Here is a 19,543-nt window from a genome sequence, read left to right on the forward strand (position 1 = left end):
TAGAGACCTGCAGAAGCTCCATAATACATACATTCTGTTACTAGAAAAGAGAACAGAAATTCCTAAGTCAACAATTGCCTGCAACATTTTTAGCAGAGCCTCATTCCAGGCTAGCCAGTGAGAATTAAGCAGGAAAAGGCTTCTCTGACTCAGAAGCTGCCTTCCCTTATAAAGTCAAGGTTCTCTGGAGTGGTATTTTGATGACTTTTGGAGGAGGGATTGCCTGCCTCCAGTTCTCCAAAGAAGCCAGGATTTTCTGTTCCTCTATTCCAAAAAAAGGACTCCATCGACAAATACGCATGCCAAGTGCAGACCTAGCATGCATTCTTTCAGATCCATGGTGTGCCTGGTTACCAGAATCCACAGCTGGGTTTTGGACGAAGTTCGTTGTCATGGATAAAGGGAAACAAACATGTTTTCAATTGTTCTGTTATGAATTTTAAATTCAAGGTGACCAAAGACCCTGTATGTTAAGGAATACATGTAAGACAATTGCTGCAAAATAAGGAAGTTTGTTAAATGCAGAGATGCAACACGCAAAAACATAATTAAATATTGTGGTTAGATATTCTAGATAGATGAGAGTTGCCAAATCTAACATACCTGACTTATAAGTTTTCCAAGACTTAAATAAAAATTTAATATACAGCATACAAGTTAAATACCAATAATTATATACGTAAAACACTGTGAATTGAATATTTTACTTCTGAAGAAATGTCAGGACCATGACACACTTTAAGGTCACAACTGGAAAATCTCAATTATTAGTATATGTTTATGACCGTAAAAGCTATTTCCTTACCACTGGGTATAGGAAGGATCCACCCCTCCCCGTACCTACAAGGTGTATGTCTCCCCCATTCCGGAATATATTCTAGAGGTGGACGTGCTACATGGCCTCAGTTTACAGATATCGGTTAGAGTTCCGTCTCCGGATCCAGGTAGTGAAAGCGATGACACGCGGGCTTGCTCACCACCCTCCTCAAGTGTTGCTGCAGCCCCAGCGCGTGATTACAGTGTGACAGTACCGTCTGCCAGGAGATTGGTCTTACAATATTGGAATTGGAGAAGACACATATTGTGAGGCCGACGCACAGTCCTTTTAACTCCCCAGTATGGCCTGTCAAGAAGCCAGATGGGACCTGGCGAATGACTATGGATTATAGGGAGTTAAATAAGGTGACACCACCTTTGCACGCTGTGGTGCCTTCAATTCATGATTTGATGGACCATCTGACTATCCACCTGGGAACGTATCACTATGTAGTGGACTTGGCCAATGCTTTTCTCTCCATTGACATTGCACCCGAGTGTCAAGAGCAGTTTGCTTTTAATTGGGACGGGTGGCAGTGCACTTTTCAAGTCCTTCCGCAAGGATACTTGCACAGCCCCACTGTCTGCCATGGGCTTGCAGCCCAGGACTGGCACAGTGGGATCACCCGTCCTCTGTGATCTTGTTTCACTATGTTGATGACATATTACTAACATCTGATTCTCTTTCAGATTTAGAGCAAGCAGTTCCCTCTCTTCTATGCCACCTGAAGTCACGTGGCTGGGTGGTGAACGAGGAAAAGGTCCAAGGCCCTGGCTTATCTGTCAAGTTTTTGGGTGTTGTGTGGTCAGGTAAGGCAAAGGTCATACCTGAGGCGATTATTGACAAAATACAAGCCTTTCCCCGGCTGACCAAGGTCTCCCAACTGCAGACGTATTTGGGCCTGCTGGGGTATTAGCAGGTGTTTGTACCCCATTTAGCATAAATGGCAAGGCCCTTGTATAACATGATAAAAAAGGGGGCCTCATGGGATGGGACAGAGGCTATAGAGCAAGGCTTCATTGCCAAAAAACGGGCAGTGCAGCAGGCACAGGCTCTGCAAGTGGCACACCCTAGTCGCCCGGTTTGAACTTGATGTTCACGTAACCCAAGAGGGACATGGTTGGGGCCTCTGGCAACGTCTCCAGTTGCCAGTGGGATTTTGGTCCCAATTGTGGAAAGGAGCGAAAGTCTGCTACTCTCTAATACAGAAACAGCTGTACGCAGCCCTAGTGGCCACAGAAGCCATCACAGGAACGGCACAGGTGTTGGTTCGAACAACCTATCCTGTCCTGGGGTGGGTCCGTACGTGGACCCAGGGACCTAAAACGGGGTGGCACAGACCACCACCTTCAACAAGTGGGGTGCCTACTGGGAGTAATGTAGCACAATTAGTTCAAGTCCTTTGAGCACAGAGCTGCAACAGGTCCTGGGGCCTGTGGAGCTTGTAGCTCAGGCTGAGTCTGGGTTCTGCTTAATGGGGAGGACTTGGAGACCTCACCCTACAGAGAAGGACAGCTCCCAGTACCTGAGGATGCCTGGTTTACTGATGGTTCTAGCCGGGGAGCTGCGTCCATTTGGGCTGCGTCCGTTTGGGTGCAGCCCAAAACAGACACTATTTGGTTTGATACTGGGACAGGCCAGAGTAGCCAGTGGGCTGAGCTACGGGTTGTGTGGATGATAATCAGCCATGAGCCTGGGCCCCTAGTTATTTGTACTGACAGCTGGTTGGTGTTCCGGGGCCTAACGTTGTGGCTCCCTACATGGAAACACCAAAACTGGTTGGTAGGACACCGTCCACTGTGGGGTCAAGCCATGTGGCAGGACCTCTGGGACCTAGGACAGAGAAAGGAGGTGACCCTAATGCATGCCACAGGTCACTCCCCCTTAGTGTCCCCAGGTAATGATGAAGCAGATGCCCTAGCACGGGTCTGATGGTTAGAACGGGCTCCTGCCACTGATGTGGCCCATTGGCTCCATAGGAAATTGCAGCACGCTAGAAGCCAAACCTGTGGCAGGCGAGCAGGTGCTGGTGTCTGCGAGACAGCAGATGCCTGCTATGACTGTGCCGTCTGTGCCCAGGACAGTCCCCAAAGGCAGAGGCTCCCCTGGGAGACACAGCAGACTACGCGAGGGAGAGGGCCCCTCACACACTGGCAAGTGGATTACATTGGACCCCTGCCTAAGGCCCACAATGCAATACACGCGTTTACAGCAGTGGACACTGCTACGGGGTTGATGTTTGCTTGGCAGAGTCTGGCTGCGGACCAGCAGCATACAGCGGTGGATCTTACATGGCTGTGCACCCTCTATGGGAGCCCCCAAGTCATTGAAAGTAACAGGGGTACTCATTTTAAGGGGCAAGCATTGCAGCACTGGGCTGCCAGGATGGACATACAATGGTTGTTTCATACCCTGTACAATCCACAAGCAGCTGGCATAATTGAACGCTACAATAGCCTTTTGAAGCAAGGCCTCCAAGTGTCAAAACACCTTCCCATGATGCGCAACTGGGCCGCGTCTGTGGGACGTCTTGAGAGTCCTGAATGAGAGACCACAGAAGGTAGGGCCCACACCAGTAGAAGCTCTGCTACATTGAATGGCTGCTCCCATTCAGTTACAGGTTACCACAAGTGAGTCTCTGTTAAAGCCAGGCTATAGCAGAAATGGAAACATTTTGCTGCCAGCACCCACATGCTTGAAAGCAAGGGAATGGCAGCAGTGGACTTGGTCCTGGTGGGTCAAAAACCCCCACTGTCAGTGGTTGGGCCTGATAGCTCCATGAGGGGGGCTGGTTTGACCCATGCTTTGCAAGTGACGCCAGAGGCCGAGTGGCCACAGCGAGTGACTGTGGTATATGGAGGTCCCGATGCCGGGACAATTTTGCAGGGAACCTATGTGCTCTCACTATGGCCTATTATGGGATCCCCTGTTCTGTTACATGTTGAAACCATGCAAGGGACCCCAAGCACTGCCATAAAAGTCTGGTACCACAAACCGGGAAAGGTGCCAGTAGCAGCAACCTTCCTTTCCCAGGACAAAAAGCTAGCAAGTATCCTCCCAGATGGAAGGGATTTGCTATTAATGGATCCTAAAACTACAATTTCTTTCTGCCCGTAGGTGCCTATAGGCTAATACGGCACAGGGCCCCTTGCAGAAGACACTTGTCATGTAGATTGTGAGGCGAGACCCTGGGGGTAGAGTGTGGGGACAGAGCCAGGAGAGCAGTTTCCAGGCTCTCGGCCTCACATGGAAAGGTGCTGGCTCGGCTGGTGGATGGCCATCAGCTATGACTAGTTGGCCATCAGCTGTTACTGGTTAGCCATTAGCCACTGATATACTGCCATGGCTAAGCTCGCAAGGGTGGATTGCCGTTAGCAAGCGGGGTCGTTTGGCAGAGAAGTGGACAGCGGATTGTGGGTTGTGTGGCTCCTGCCTCCTGTGTCTCCAACCCAGCCACCAGCGAGAATATAGTGGTGTGACTCCCCTATCTATGGCTCCGTGGGTGTTCCTTTCTGGCCTCACCATGTCCTGAGTTCTTATGCGGGGAGTGGGACCAGAGTCCCTGCACGACAATGTTATAGCAAAAAAAGCAATTGTTGTCTGGACATTATAGTTGTTTGATAAATATAAGCTTGCAGTACGATGATCATACCAACAAAATCTTGAGATAGCATTCATTTAAAAAACTCAAATTTATATTTATTTCAAATTGTGACCCAAACTTGGGGCTGGGGGAAGAAAACCTTTGTCAACCATCTTCCTATTTTTAATTTAGCGATGATTAAAATGGATTCAGGTGTGTGAACCTTTATTGCTTCTGAACTGGCTGTAGTAATTCAGAGAGATTCAGCCTGTTTTGTTTTGTTTTGTTTTTAATTGGTCTTGACAGGACATAGCTTATAGTAAGAAAATTATAAAATATTATGTTCTACTTTATATGTTTACCTTTCTTCTTTGAAAGTTCAAGAAACAAGGGTTCTTATGCTTATTTGTGTTTGTTTGAAGGTTGCCAGGAAGTGCTGCCTTTAGCAATTTGTGTTTAGGTAGCACGTAATATGATAAAATGCAGGTAAGAATGGAGTAATACTGAGGAAGATTATACGGAAAGTCACCAGAATTCAGTGTTCCACTGTGTTCTCCCGTCAGTCCTCACGACAATCTGGTGATGCAGATGTGACCTCGTTCCCGTTTTACAGATGAGAAAACTGAGGGGCTGAGATGCTGGATGATTTGCCCAATGACTCAAAATAAGTTGTTGGAAAACTGGCAGTTAAATCCCACCTGAACAACCTGATTCTAAACCTGACACGCTTGCTCCGACCCTATATGTTTACTTTCTTCATAGAGAATGAATGAGTCTTGGCCTGTTCTAAAGACCTCAAATTCTAATCAGGTTTCAAAGAAGTGGGAGCTCCTCAGTATGAAATTACCCTATAGGGTCTCAATTTTGTTGAAGAGGAAGTGAATGCCTCAAATTCCAAGTTGCAGCTTTTAGAATTCTTGAAGCATCCAAAGATATCTTGCAGGGTCCTTCCTGTTCACTTTCTTTTCTTGGGGCTAAAGTATGTCTGATGCTAAAAACAGTGTTGTGTAAACTCCGGGGCTGATTTTGGCACACAGCCTGCCCTCCCTTGGCACTGTTCAGGACACTTTGCTCTTTATGGCATCTTCTCACTCAACCCCCAGGATCTTCTAATGGAAATGTACATTACCAGTGCTTTCTACATTACTCTGGACAAGAACCATTTAAGCATCTCCCAGACACCTGATATTCACCTGAATTAACCCTAATTTAGGTGACAACTAATACTATGTCCCCTTGGTTGGCACTTTATAGTTTTCCAAACACTTGAGCAGTTTATGTCTTTCTATAAATTCTATAAGCTCAAGAACCCTGTGAAGTAGTTGAGCAGGTGTCATTGTCATTTTGCATATAAGGAAACTGAGGTGTAAGTCATACACACAGCCAGTCAATGATAAGGTGTTGACTCCTGGGGCAAAATTACAGCCACTGTATCTGAGTCATACTTTACTTTTGTGAAAACTATCACCTCTTCATCCTAGGACCTCATAGATGCCATTGGGAGCGTTTAATATTTATATCAGAGATAGGTAGAGATTAAAAGGACATTAAAATATATAGGCCCACACACTTTATAGTTATGGATGACAACACCAAGGCCAGAAAGGTTAGTTAACTGTTCAAAGCCATACATACAATTAGTGGCAGAGCCTAAACTAGAACAAAGGTGTCTGGTCTTGTCCAATCACCTTCTCCTGTGTATATACCTGCTATCCACTCAGCTCTCTGAAGATATATACTTGGGACCCACAATCTAACAAGAGAAGATAATAATAGTAATGATGAACCAACTGTCACTCGTTTTCTACACTTACAAGAGTTCTGTCAGATTATCCCCCTACCTTCTGTTCCAGTGCTTCTGGGTGGCTCTTGTTTAAACATACATCTTCAGCCCACACAACAGAGAATGTGGCTCAGGAGAGCCCCAGGAATGCACATCTGACAAACTGTGCGCGTGACCTAATGACTATGGTTCTATAAGTTTAGGCTATGTTTTAAGAAACTGCTGTAACTCACTAGTTTCAAGGACTGAGGTGGGAAAACATGGTTAACTTCATTTAAGGAACAATTTGCTATTTGTAAGGCTGTCCTGGAGACTGGCTATAATGGTGATCAGTAATTGTTTAGCAGTATATCAGCCTGAATAGTGGATCATAAAACAGACACTCGTCTAGTGAGTTTGCTATTCTTTTAGTAAGGGACCCCTCCACTCAGCAATCTCTGGGAAAATCTGCCCTTTGTAGAAGTACAAAGAGAAGCATGATGGCCACCCTTGGCTGCTTTGCCTAATGACCTAATCTCCCAAACTGGTCCAGCCGGTTTGGCCAAGGGCTCTGTTCTGTGCATTGGCTTTTGGCAGTTGATGTGTATTGACAGACCTAGTGTGCTTGACCTCCTGAGGCTAGAATACTAGACAGACACACTCCGTTTAAGGAAAAGGCAAAGCTGTCATGTTGTAATAATCCTGAAATGTGCTGAAGAAGCCTAGAGCCAGAGAACTTCCTTATCTTGTGCATTGCATCTGTTCTTTTCTTAAAGTAAGCTAGGCAAACTTAAAATAATAATGTCTGAGATGGTCACTGCAGCTCTTTTAAGGTTTGGGGGAAATGGGAAGTTGCTTAGTTAACTGCACTCCTGACTTCCTACTATATGTGAAAGGGCAGTATACCCTACGGAAATATCAACACACCAGCTGCCTCCCAAAGTTTGCAATCTAATGGTTAGTGTAGAGCACCCATGAAAAAATACAAGAGCTTAAATATCATAAGGGTATCACTGGGGTGACAGAACATTCTCCATATGGAGAAATTAACCTAAGAAGGTTTATTTGAACAGGCTTTTGAAATAAGACAGGAACGTGACTTAGCAGAATAATAGGTAGGAAGGTCTCTCAGGCTTTGGAAATGGGATGCATGAGGGCTTAGAGGCTGGGCTGTATGAATTTGTGTGCTGTGGGGAAAGGGACAGTTAGGGCATTAAATAATTTGTGAATCTTGGAGTGAAAATAATTGCAAGGGGGCGACAAAAGGGAGGGGTGGAAGGGAATCTTCTTTGAATATTTTTGTTCTCCTAAGGTTGAATTCTTGTAACTGCACGGTGGGGAAGAGACCAGTTGGTACAAACTATGTAGCTACTATATGCAAAATACATAGATGCATAGTCTAAACTTACATAGGGCCTGTGAAAAAACGCAGAAATCGGGAACGAGATGGCAGAGTAAGAAAGTGTTGTTTAGCTAGAAGATATTTAAAGACTGTAGCATTGTAGTCAAGTATGGGCACGGAGAAAAGAGACCTTTAAGAAAACCTGCAAAAATGTACTCATATAGCTAAATGTATATTGTACATCCAGGTTTTTTATAAGCCACACAAGGATATCAGTCTGATTGCTCCAGAACCTATCTCTGCTTCGACCCAAAATGGTAATACCTAAGCTTGCCCACTCACCACCTTTTCCAGTCTTTGATGAGAATGACACTTGGCTACAGACAAAAGTGAAATCCACGCTCAAAGGACAGAAATTTGACAACACTAGAGTGATCCAAAAGAATTTGCTACGGGTTTGGTTTATAGGTCTGGAAGAGCTGAGCAATGGTGGGCATTGTAAAGTAGTTTAACCTCCCAAGGTGGCTTCTAGGACAGGGGCAAAAAGTGCCTGCTTATGTAAACTCTGGCGAGCGTTAAATAAAAATTCTCATTAGGTTCTAATCATACCTCTCCTTGTAAATCAGACTTGCTGTTTAATCCCTTACTTCAGAAGGGTAAGAAACTATTTCATACATCTTATTACCTATGTCATACGTATGTTTGATGCTTGGGGACATGCCAGGCACTAAACATGAGTTCTGTTCCCCTGTGACTCTTTGGAATTAAATTCAAACCACCTAAGACATTATGGGGCATTTACTGTAAATCCTGTGCTCCTAAAAAACAGCCCAGAGGATAAACCTCCTGGATATTTCCCCAGATTTCCTTATGCAATTGATTCTACTTGCTGGTTAGATGGTCATTTTTCATTTTTTTTAGACACTGAAATAGCGTGTGGCACTTTTATGTTTACATATTCAGGATATCCACCATCTGTGATATTATCGTCAGTGACACTGACCTCAGAGTTTTTATTACTGCTTCCTTCCTAAAGAAAAGTTTCAAAATCAAATCTCAAAAGCTGATAACAGAGCAGTCGGGAGGATGCCTATCTGAAATATTCTTAATTGAGACTTCCTCGTCATCGAATTTGTTGCACTTTAGCCCCTATTCTGTTATATCATGTAAAGCATTTTCTTTAAACTAACCCTCTATAGCACTTGATACTTCTGCTCCCTCCTGGTTTCAAATGAATGATTCATTGAAATGCTGTAGGGTACAGAGCCCGGGACCACTGGAGTTGTGCTTGGCTTGGTCACTATTATCCTTTGTACGTCTGAGTTTATGAACTGAAGGCCCACAGAAGGCCTACAGAAAGGATTGATTTAGCCTCTTTAGCTTTATTTTTTTTATAATGTGCTAATTACCATCATTTAAAACTGACGCACATAAAAATTACTCATAAAAATGGCAATTTCTGCCTTCTCTTAAATAGTGGAAATTCTTTTATTTATTTATTTATTTATTTATTTATTAGTTTCAGGTGTACAAGACAAGGTAATACTTAGACGTTCATCATTTATATCCCTCACACTGTGAACCCCCCTCCCCCCATCCACTATCCCTCCGACCTCACACTGAACCATCACGTTATATATATAAAATTATAGTTGGCATTCATTAATGTTTAGCTTCTGGTGTACAATGCCATGATCAGGTATCCAAATAGTGGAAATTCTTAACTCTGAACTAACATATCAACAATGGACAAGAGCTGAGTGGTGGCTGATCCCTTTATGGGATACCTGGGTCCCCGCTCATCAGAGGTATCGCATGGCCTTTTCAGTCATTTCTGCCTCTATACGTATGTGGATTTGCAAAACCTGCCCTAGACTTTGGGACATAGATGACTGACACATGGCAAAAATGTCATACGTAGGCTGTGCACATTTAAAGACATTAAGACACAGAATAGTCAGTCAATCTAGTTGTAGTGATCCTGTCTTTTATATTTTCTGGAGCATCATCAGCAAACCCTAGCCTCAAGTCTTGGTGATTTTCACTGAATGGTAATGCCTAGTACTGTCTCACTGAGATTTAGCAAACTATTTGAAAAAAAGGACAAAGGGAAGATCACATAGCATGTTAGAACCAGAGGAAAAAGATTGAGAGGCAAAATGGCTGAAACTTTCATTTTAGAAATAAGTTAGAGATCCAAAAATGTAAACATCTTGTCCCAAGTTACAATTGCCTCTTGGTGGGAGAGTCAGGACTGTGGAATTTCCACACCAGGTGTCTTTCTTTTACACTGTGGCTGTTCTCTGCTTGCCTGTACTAAGTTTTCGTCTGATGTGTGTAAATCAGCCAGATTGGCAAAAGCAACATACTGTTATAGCTGTATATTGCATATTTGTAACAGCAAATATTGATCTCTCATCTTTTAAGGAACAGAGATAGGCAGAGACACTCACCCAAGACACTTATACTGTATCAAAAGGTTGGAGAGTCAAACAGTTAAAGGCTACATAAAAGTCTCTTCAAATTTCCCACATAGTGCAGGAATTGCATTCTGTAATAGCCCTGAAACTATCTTGCTTCCAGTGAAATAATTTAATTGACAAGGTACTCTCTACCCCATATGGCAATCTGTCCTGTATTGCCTCGTTAGAAACTTTAACCTGAGTTTCTAGGTGAAAGTGATTGAAATCGGTTTCCTGGCAGATGTAACCCATGGTCCTGTTGTACTTTCACAAAGGATATGACAGATGCCCACTCTCCTCCCTCACAGCACTTTAGTGCGTAAGCAGTGTTTCCCCTAGAGTCCTTACTTCTGACTAAACTTTCTCAGTTACTCAGAGCTGTTCCTGTGTGTGGCCAGGTTTCTGGGCCTCTCACAGTCCTCACCACACATCACTGGCCATTTCCTTGATTATTAAAATGTGCCACTTTGCGGATTGATGCCTTGAGAAACATAGAGGTCCAGTCTCTAACTGCAGGCTTCTGAAGCCAAAAAGGCATCCAGGTTGAAGAAAAGTTCTGTGGCTTGTAAATGACAATTATAAGACACTTTCCTCTTGGCGCAATGGCTTTGTTGCTAGTTCAAGGCTTCCATTAGTGACAAATGAGTTTTGAATTACCTTGTACACCGTCACCTCTTTCCACAGTTCATGTGCCAAAACTCTTGCTGACGGTTTCATCTTCAGCTTGCTTTTCCTATATCATTTCCTATATATATATATACATATATATATATGTATGTATATATATGTGTATATATATGTGTATATATATATGTATATATATGTGTATATATATATATATATATATATATATATATATATATATATTCTTATAATGTTTCTTTGAAGTCTGTGACTTTAATAAGGATACTTCTTTTTTCCACCTTCCTGAGTGGGAACACGGTTGCTTCTTGACTGTTGTACGTGCAGTATATCCTTCGCGTATTTGGGGGAATATCCTTTCCCTCTAAGAATACAGCTAGTCTAATCCTTTGCCTTAACCTTAGCTTCAAAGTCATGCAGACCTCAGTTTGAATCCTAACTCTATCACTCAGTAATGGTGTGACCTTGGATAAGCTACTTAAACTCAGCCTCAGTTTTCTAATTTAAAGAATGAATAAATATATCAATAGTACGATTGATATCTGATACATGCGAATGGCTTAATAAATGTTTGCTGTTATTGTTAATGATGCCATTATAGTTCTGCAGTGTCCTATACTGCTTGTGTGCCATGTGACCCACTTCACATGACCTTATATTTCCCAGGATCCTTTGCTCCACCATAGCACCACTTCTCTAGTTGATATAGCTGATAACTTTCTCTTCTTTAGCTGAATCCTCAACGGTGTCCATGACTCCAGTCCAAAGCATTATAGATATCCTCCTTGATATGGCTTTTTTCTCCTCTGACATGCTGAGTTCCAATTCCAAAACACTCCATGGTAGTAATATCAACAATTCTATATTTATTCACTAATTTGTCTAGAAGATCCGCGGCTTGGTTTCTAGACTAAATAAGTGCCTATCAGTCTCCACAGAAACACAGCAAATCTACCCATTCACCATGTCATCCACACTCAGAATCAGAGTGTCATCACATTGGAAGGAACCCCAGGACATCATGTGATTCTGCCCCTTCAGCCCAGTGATTCCCGAATTTCGGTATGGATAAGAGTCATTGAGGATTCCTTCAAAAATAGATTCCATTCCAGATAACTTATGTGGATACTCTGTCCTCAAGGAGGAGGAGTGTAACTCCCCATTTAAGTGTGGGCTGTACCTAGTGACTGCCTTCCAAAGAGTGGAACATGGAAGGGCTTGAGAGAAGAGTAGCTTTACAGGAGAGAAAGCTGACAAACTCCAGCCAGGTGGTTAAGATTAACATCACAGTGTACTTTAACTTGATAGCATGAATGATGAGAATGACACTTTACCTCTGAGGTCTCCATCCTGAAAACATATAACTTCAGTCTAATCATGAGAAAAACATCAGACAATTCCCAACTGAGGACCATTTTACAAACTACCTTACCAGTACTCCTCAAAAATGTCAAGGTCGTTAAAAATGAGGAAAGTCTAAGAAACTTTCTAAGTCTAAGAAAGTCACAGCCAAGAGGAACTTAAGGAGACATGACAACTAAATGTAACGTGGTATACTGGGTGAGATCCTGGAACGAAAAAAAGGGGGGCATTAGGTTAAAAACTAAGGAAATCTGAATAAAGTATGGACTTTAGTTAATAAAAAGATATCATTATTGGTTCCTTAATTATGACAAATATACCATACTGCTGTAAGAAGTTAATAACACGGGAAACTGGGTATGGGGTATATGGAAAATACTATCTTAACAACATTTCAACAAACCTAGATCAATTCTAAAATGAAAAGTTTATTTTAAAAAATTATTCTGGGATCTCTCCCAGGGATTTTTATTTAGGAGGTGTGTTTGGGTGGGAAAGGGTTCAGGGTTCTGTATTATTAACACACTCTCTTGTTGATTCCAATGCAAGCAATTCACAGACCATGTTTTGAGAAACTCTGTTCTGAAGGTTTTCATCCATGGCTGCACTTTTGATGCCTGCGTCCCATTCCAGATGCTCTGATTTAATTGATCTGGAGTGTGGCTTGGGCATTGGAATTTTTTTAAATCACTTTTAGGTGGTTTTAGATGCACTCAAGTTTAAAAATCACTTCTATACCTGTGCTGTCCAATACGGTAGTCAGTCACAAGCCACATATGGCTACTTAAATTTAGTTACAATAAAACAAAATAAAAAACTCAATTCCTACCCACCCGCATTTCAGTGGTCAGTACTTACATGTGGCTAGCAGCTCCTGCATTGGACAGTGCAGATACTGAACATTTCCATTATTTTAGAAGGTTCTGTCGGACAGGGCCGGCCTATATCACTGGTATAGAGGGGATATTTGTGGCCTTTTCCAAAAGCCTCTGACAGGAAGAGTCCCTAAAGATTACTAATAATAATACACAAGAGAAGGCACTTTAATCATTGCTGAAGATTAATCAATTTGTCCTGGTTTGCCCGAGACTTTCTCAAGCACTGAGAGTCCCATGTCCCAGGAAACCCCTCCGTCATGGGCAAACCATGACAGTCACCCTAGAGACCCAGGGCTTTTGTGAAGAAGAGCTTCAAGCAGTAGGGAACTGGGAGTTTTGGGTCTAGTCAGGATAGGAGGGAGGAGCTGATGCTGGGGACATTGTCCCTAACTGAAGCCAGCTGGTGCCAATAGTGTCCTGTGTGCCCAGAATTTCATGAGACAGGGATGTTAAACAGTGAAGTCACCTGCCTTTGCATAATGATTTAACCTCTTGCTACCAGCTAGCTTGGTGGATGGTGGCACTGGCCATTACCTCCACCTCGGTGCATGTGCTCCAATTCCGTCTCTGGTCAACTGAGATGTTGACCAGAGTGGTCTGAGTCCCTGCTCTACCACTTACTAGCTATAAAACCTTTTGCAAGATATTAGCTTATCTGTGCCTCCATTTCTTCACCTATAAAAAGGAATAATGCTATTCCTTATGGCTTATGTTCAGGGAATGTCATCCTGAAAAATCATGCTAGGGCTTATTTTCTGTTTAGGTCTTATTTTCAGGAAAACATGGTATTATAAGGGTATTAGCCAGTATTGACATGGCCTGGTTGAAATCTACAAAGAACTGGAGATAAAGAGTAATCAAGAAATTGTTAAGCACTTACTTCTTGCTCAGCTCTGGACTGGGCTCCAGAGTTTTAAAATTGTCCCAGATCTCGAGGAATTTATAATAAATCATCACTAAATAATGTTAAAAAAATGGTGTATGATGTTTGCAGAACAACATGTCTGGAGATGATTCTTGACTATGTGCTTATAGTTTAAAATTTATTTTATAGTTTTCCTGAACTGCAACTAAGTCATCAGACACTACTATTTTTATGATTGCCCATAACTCCTTGGATACATGGCTCAGAGCCCCAGAAGCTATCTGGCCACTCAACTGAAGATTATTTTATACATACACATACTCATCCAGTGCTGCTTTTTCTCACTGAAGAGACTTGGATGGGGTATGAAAGTATAAATCTCAAACCCAGACAATGAGACCATTTAATCTCTTGCTCAGAAATTTATTTTCAGTTACAGGTCCTCCCTGGTTAGTGTCATAGATTAGAGAGAGAGAGGAGAGAGGAGGGAGGGAAGAAGAGGGAGGAAAGGAAGAAGGAAGAAAAGAAAAAGGAAGAAAGCTTGTAAGAAAAACTAAACCTTGAGTTATGTTTTTGTTTGTTTGTTGGTTGTTTTTTTTTAAGATTTTATTGGGGAAGGGGAACAGGACTTTTATTGGGGAACAGTGTGTACTTCCAGGACTTTTTTCCAAGTCAAGTTGTTGTCCTTTCAGTCTTAGTTGTGGAGGGCATAGCTCAGCTCCAGGTCCAGTTTCCGTTGCTAGTTGCAGGGGGCGGAGCCCACCATCCCTTGCAGGAGTCAATCCAGACAGACAACCTTGTGGTTGAGAGCCCACTGGCCCATATGGGAATCGAACGGGCAGCCTTCAGAGTTAGGAGCATGGAGCTCTAACCGCCTGAGCCACTGGGCCAGCCCCAAGTCATGTTTTTGTATGTCTGTTTATGTCACCTGATTACTGTCACGGTGGTGGATATACACTACTATAATCAAGGCAGAAATGACGTAAGAAACATCAAGGTAAATACCCAACTCTTTTGTTGGTGTTTAAAGGAACATTCACTTTGTAAAATTACCAAGAACTCCATAGGCACTGTTTGAAACAGAAGTTGGGGGAGGAAGGATCCCACTTCTACTCAAATGGCATCCCCTTCACGAGAAAAATACGGAATTTTTACTTCACATGATCCCTGTGAGAAAAACCGTTGAATTAATCCCAAATACTCAATTTTATGTTGTACTGTCTTGTCTTCATATTTGAACATTCAGACAGTTGGGTTTTCTAGTTGATAAAAACTAGACACAGTTGAGAAATTCCTGAAAAACACAGAGAAATCTGCGATCATGTAGTCTTCAGCTATTCGAAATTTTTAAATAATCAAGAGTGCAATTTCTACAAGAGAAATATATGTGTATGTGTATATATACCACATGTCAAACAGATCAGACATAGTAACATGAGTGAATAACTGGCCACAACTATAAAATAAAGTCATTCATTCTGGGATTTTTCTCAGAGGTCAGCAGTCTAGAAATACTCATGGTATCCATCAAGAGTATTTCAATCATGAATTTAGTTAGAACCTTGGCTTGGAGGAGGGGAGTAGACAAATGGAAAATCACTGAAGCTCTCTGTTGACACTTGGTAGTGAGAGCTTCAGGCCAGGTGTGTGTTCGTTCATTCATTACCTATCTCTGAGAACTGCCTGGATCACCTGGTCTCTCTATCACCTGTCAAATGGGTCACTGGAGAGGAAGGAGGTCCAGAGAGACTTCCCTTGAGCATGCTCTTTTCTCTCTCAAACTGCTTCTGGGACAGAGGCTCTCTGCTCAAAGGATAGCCCCTAATCATGCTGCTACATTGCTGAAATTAGTAGGCATATTTAATAGACCAAAAGATTAAAGTAGTTATGATAATGCTGAGTGCCGAGTTCCTCTGTGAAACACAGCCTGTCAACCCTGTCTCCACTTCCGTGCCTATTCCATTAACAGCGCTCATGGACTCGATTTATAAACACAACCGTGACTACCGTAAAATTGTCACTCCCTCAATTTATTTTTGGACAATTGAAGGCCAATTTATTGTAGGCCACCTTTGTTGGAGAGTTCTTAAAAGGCTGCTCCTTTCTGTTCTTGGCTCATTAGAAACTGCCTTGAAATGCCGCAGGGACAACAGGTTGGCATCTTCTGAGGAATGTGCAAATCCGTGCCTCTCTCTGACCCCTTACACCCCGGCAGTATCTCTGGGCGGGTTCTGCAGTTGTTCTGAAGGCTTGGGGTGTTTATCTCCCACGGGCAGCTGAACTGCCTCCCGTTTCATGAGCAGAGCTGTGGAATGCAGTGGAAGAGACCCAGGCCTCTGGCCACCCAGATTAGAGAGTTTTGTGCTGAGGTCCCTATATGGTTGTGTTAGACTGAACGCAGGGCTCAAGTCTGTCTTTGTTCCTTGTTTGGGAAGCAAGTGGGAGGGGAGCAGGCCAAGGGGCTATATAACCAACCCTTCAGCTTTCAGCTTCCCTGAACACCACCTAGAGTGGAGAAGCCCAGCCAGCACTGTCAGAGTAAGTAGCACTGCCCAGGGATGTGACTTACAGATTCCAGAGGCTCTGATTTTACCCAGTATCATCAGATGTCTGAAGGGATTTGCCTGGGCTCATGCACTCTGAAATTTTTGAATGAAAATTGTACTACTAAAATGATTGTAGCATTTGGCTTGAATTATCTAACATTAAAAAGACAGCTAGGAAGCAGCTTGGTGTGGGGGAGGCGAGGGAGAGGAAGATGGAATGAAATCTGCGTTACCTGTAAAATCTTTTTATACGAAACCAACAGCCCAGATCTTGTAGCATACTCTAAGGATGCAGTCTAGTTGTTTGCACTGTTATAATTTGCTAAGTTAGACTTTTTAAAAAATATTTAGACACTGGAAACTCCAGTATTTGGGGTTCAGATTTGGTGTGGAGGTTCTTCATTGGAGTATATTTTTGGTGCAGTGAAGGTGTCTGGCAGTGGATTTTAGAAGAGAACACACCAAGTCTTTAGTATTGGCTAGTTGTATATTTGCTTCTGGGTTCCTCTGGCTCTAATTGGTAGTGTCTTCTGTGGGAAAGGCATGTCGTGTGAGTGCCTCGGTGAGCTTGTGCTTTAGGATGTGTGTTGCGGTTGGTCACTGGGTCGTGTGCAGCAGACTGCAGCTGGAAACCAACTGAATCTTTCTCTGAGAACAAAGAGGGAGGGAGCTGAGCGAGGATCTGACAGCTGTTTGTGTCTCAGCCTACTGGGTGTCTGGTTTGCATTTCTCTCAGCCTGATGAGGCCAGTGGTACTGTGGAGCCAGCCCTGCCACCCCAGGCTGAACTTCGCTGTAAATCAGGGCTTGGCAGCTTCAGCCCAAAACTAGAGTTTTCACGCAGAGATTTTTCCTTCTATTTTGTGATTCATGACTAAATATGGTTTGCGTTTCAAGACCGATGGAACTGGAAACTACAGCATTCTTCTCCCCCCTCTCCTCCCACTAACGACTCATTTTTGGCACAAGATGCACTCTAGTCTGTTGGAGCAAAACCCCTGACCCGGGTGCAGTTCCAAAAGCAGACATTTGAGTGTGTTTTACCTAATTAGGAAATGCTTTGCTCCAAACTGCGCTGCTCATGCAGGTTAGATAACAGTTGTGAACCACTGAACCAACTCCTTTCCGGGGACACAGACTTCTTCTATAATGACAGTGCTTATTTTAGAGATGACAAAATCCCTCCTGGATATATATATATATATTTTTTTTTTTTGCCAAATAAAAGTAGACTTACTGAATTTTGAGATTTTTTTTTCTGCATGCTAGCTTATGCCTACTTTTTCTGCAGTATATTCAAATACTCCCCTAAATCCTCCCTGCCCAACACAAGAGTTGTTAAGGACGTTTATGGTGAACATCCCGGCACATTTTCCGAGTGTCCTATTCCAAATATTTTATCCTGTTTTCAGCTCTTAGTTTTGGTTTGGAAAATCTGCTTAGCAAATCTACAGAGAGCCTGTGATCCTCGTGCCAGCTGCCTCTGACACATGCCTTGGACTCTTATTGCTACTCTGTCTTGTCTCCCTTGCTTTCAAATCTCACCTCTCTTCTAGCTTCTTATGCTGCTAGGACGGAAGCCAAATCACAGAAATGGCCCACATAATGCAGTATCTGGAAAAGGAAGGAAAGGATGAGAAAGGACAGGGCAAGCCATTTACAAGACCCAGTTCCATTCTCACAAGTGGAATCCACAAGGTGAGGGCTGCCATCCCAAACCTGGAGGCGGTATGGAAAGAAAGCAAAGACCAGCAATAAAAAGATCTGCATAATGATAAGCACATCATTATATTCATCATAATCATTTAAAAACAAATGTTTATGGAGAACTCAAAATGTATATGCCTCCATAAATTATTTTAAATGTTTTAAAAAAATCTAATCCCCATAAGAACTCTATGTACTAATATCATTGCTGTTTTATGGATAAAGAAACGGTGATTTAGAGAAGTTAAATAATTTACAATGTCACACAGCTTCTAAGTGGTGATACCTGGATCTATAACCAGGCAGTCTGACTTGAGTCCAAGCTTCTGATCACCGTGCTCTGTAATCTCCATTGTCCTAACTCTACCAGTTTTGCAATCCTGGACTAGTCGCTTCAACTCCTTGAGTCTTGGTTTCCATTTTTGTCAGTTGGGGATAATAGTACATGCCCTGGATTTAAAAATATATCATCTCAATTGACGTTCATGTTCTTTATAGAGGGTCATGCAACATGAGGCCCTGCTCTGGAAGTTCTAGGCATTTGGAAAGATGCAGCGTTGGTTTCATGGGAATCGTCTGACAGAACTCCAACTGCAATAGCTTTGTTTTCCTTTCTTACTTCCCAGAAATTTCTTTAACAGAGTTGCCTTTTATATCTATGTCTCTGTGTGCAATGGGTTCACCAATTTAGAAGAATCTTCCTCAACTTAAAATTCTAAGATCTCAAAGTCAGGCAGAGAACTCTGGGTGTCCCTCTCTTTACAGAATTATTTCCTCCTAATTCTGCTTCGGGCAATGGATGGGAATCTGGATGGAAAACCAAGGGGGTAGCCAAGGGGATCTGATCCCTGATGCAACTCTCCCTCTAATTCCCTATGTGCCTTTGAGCACATCACTTCGTCCTCATTTTTAAAAATACGAGTATTGGGTGAAAATATTTTCTAATAGGACTTCAATTTCGCAAATCTATAAGTTGTTACTTTTGCTCTAGCCTTTCAAATTTTGTTACAGAATCCAAGCTTAAGAGTGGGATATTTAAATGTTGTTTTATTAGTAAAAGAATAGATACTTGGCTTAGAAAACATTACAAACCCCAGGGAAGATAAGTAAAAACAACTACAAAACCCACCATTTCAAAATAACCCCCATTAGCATCTTGGTAAATATTACTACTCTTTTTATAATGTATAAAAATGCATTTTAATGAGACCATACAATGTGACTTTCTCTAAACCTGTTACTCTTACATAAGAATATACCTGTGGCTTGTCCTTTTACTTATCTTTCTCAATGGCAGCAAAGGATTCTACTTCATGATGTGTAATTTATCTGACTTACCCTGGCTTGTTGGATTTACAGATTAGCAGTGATGTTCATTAATGAAGAATAACTACAGCCACTGAAATTTAAAGCATTGTCTTAGAAAGTTTGATTGGTTCTAATGTTTTACCAAGGGTAAAATAAAAGTTCTCAGGATCCAAAAGAGATTTTTCTTGTAAGCATGTTGCATTAAACCTTTCAGCCTTTCAACATTTCCATATTTTTACATGCTCAAAATCTACTGGTTGAAAAAATTTT

At 42.4% G+C, this 19,543-nt stretch overlaps 1 protein-coding gene across 4 annotated transcripts in view; it reads left to right on the forward strand.

Annotated features, from left to right (window-relative positions):
• ACTA2 (actin alpha 2, smooth muscle) overlaps nt 1–19,543 on the forward strand; it is a 231,902-nt gene that overhangs the window by 200,797 nt on the left and 11,562 nt on the right. For 2 of the 4 annotated variants that reach the window (XM_081074814.1, XM_081074815.1), the window contains one exon: nt 1,507–1,626. The gene's annotated coding sequence lies outside the window, so the exon portion shown is untranslated. Of the gene's footprint in view, nt 1–1,506; nt 1,627–15,981; nt 16,252–17,814; nt 17,957–19,543 lie in introns of those variants that run through there. The other 2 variants (XM_081074816.1, XM_081074813.1) reach the window with 2 other exon arrangements.

Source organism: Rhinolophus hipposideros (genome assembly GCF_964194185.1).
Source record: "Rhinolophus hipposideros genome assembly, chromosome: 15".
Taxonomy (NCBI): Eukaryota; Metazoa; Chordata; class Mammalia; order Chiroptera; family Rhinolophidae; genus Rhinolophus; species Rhinolophus hipposideros.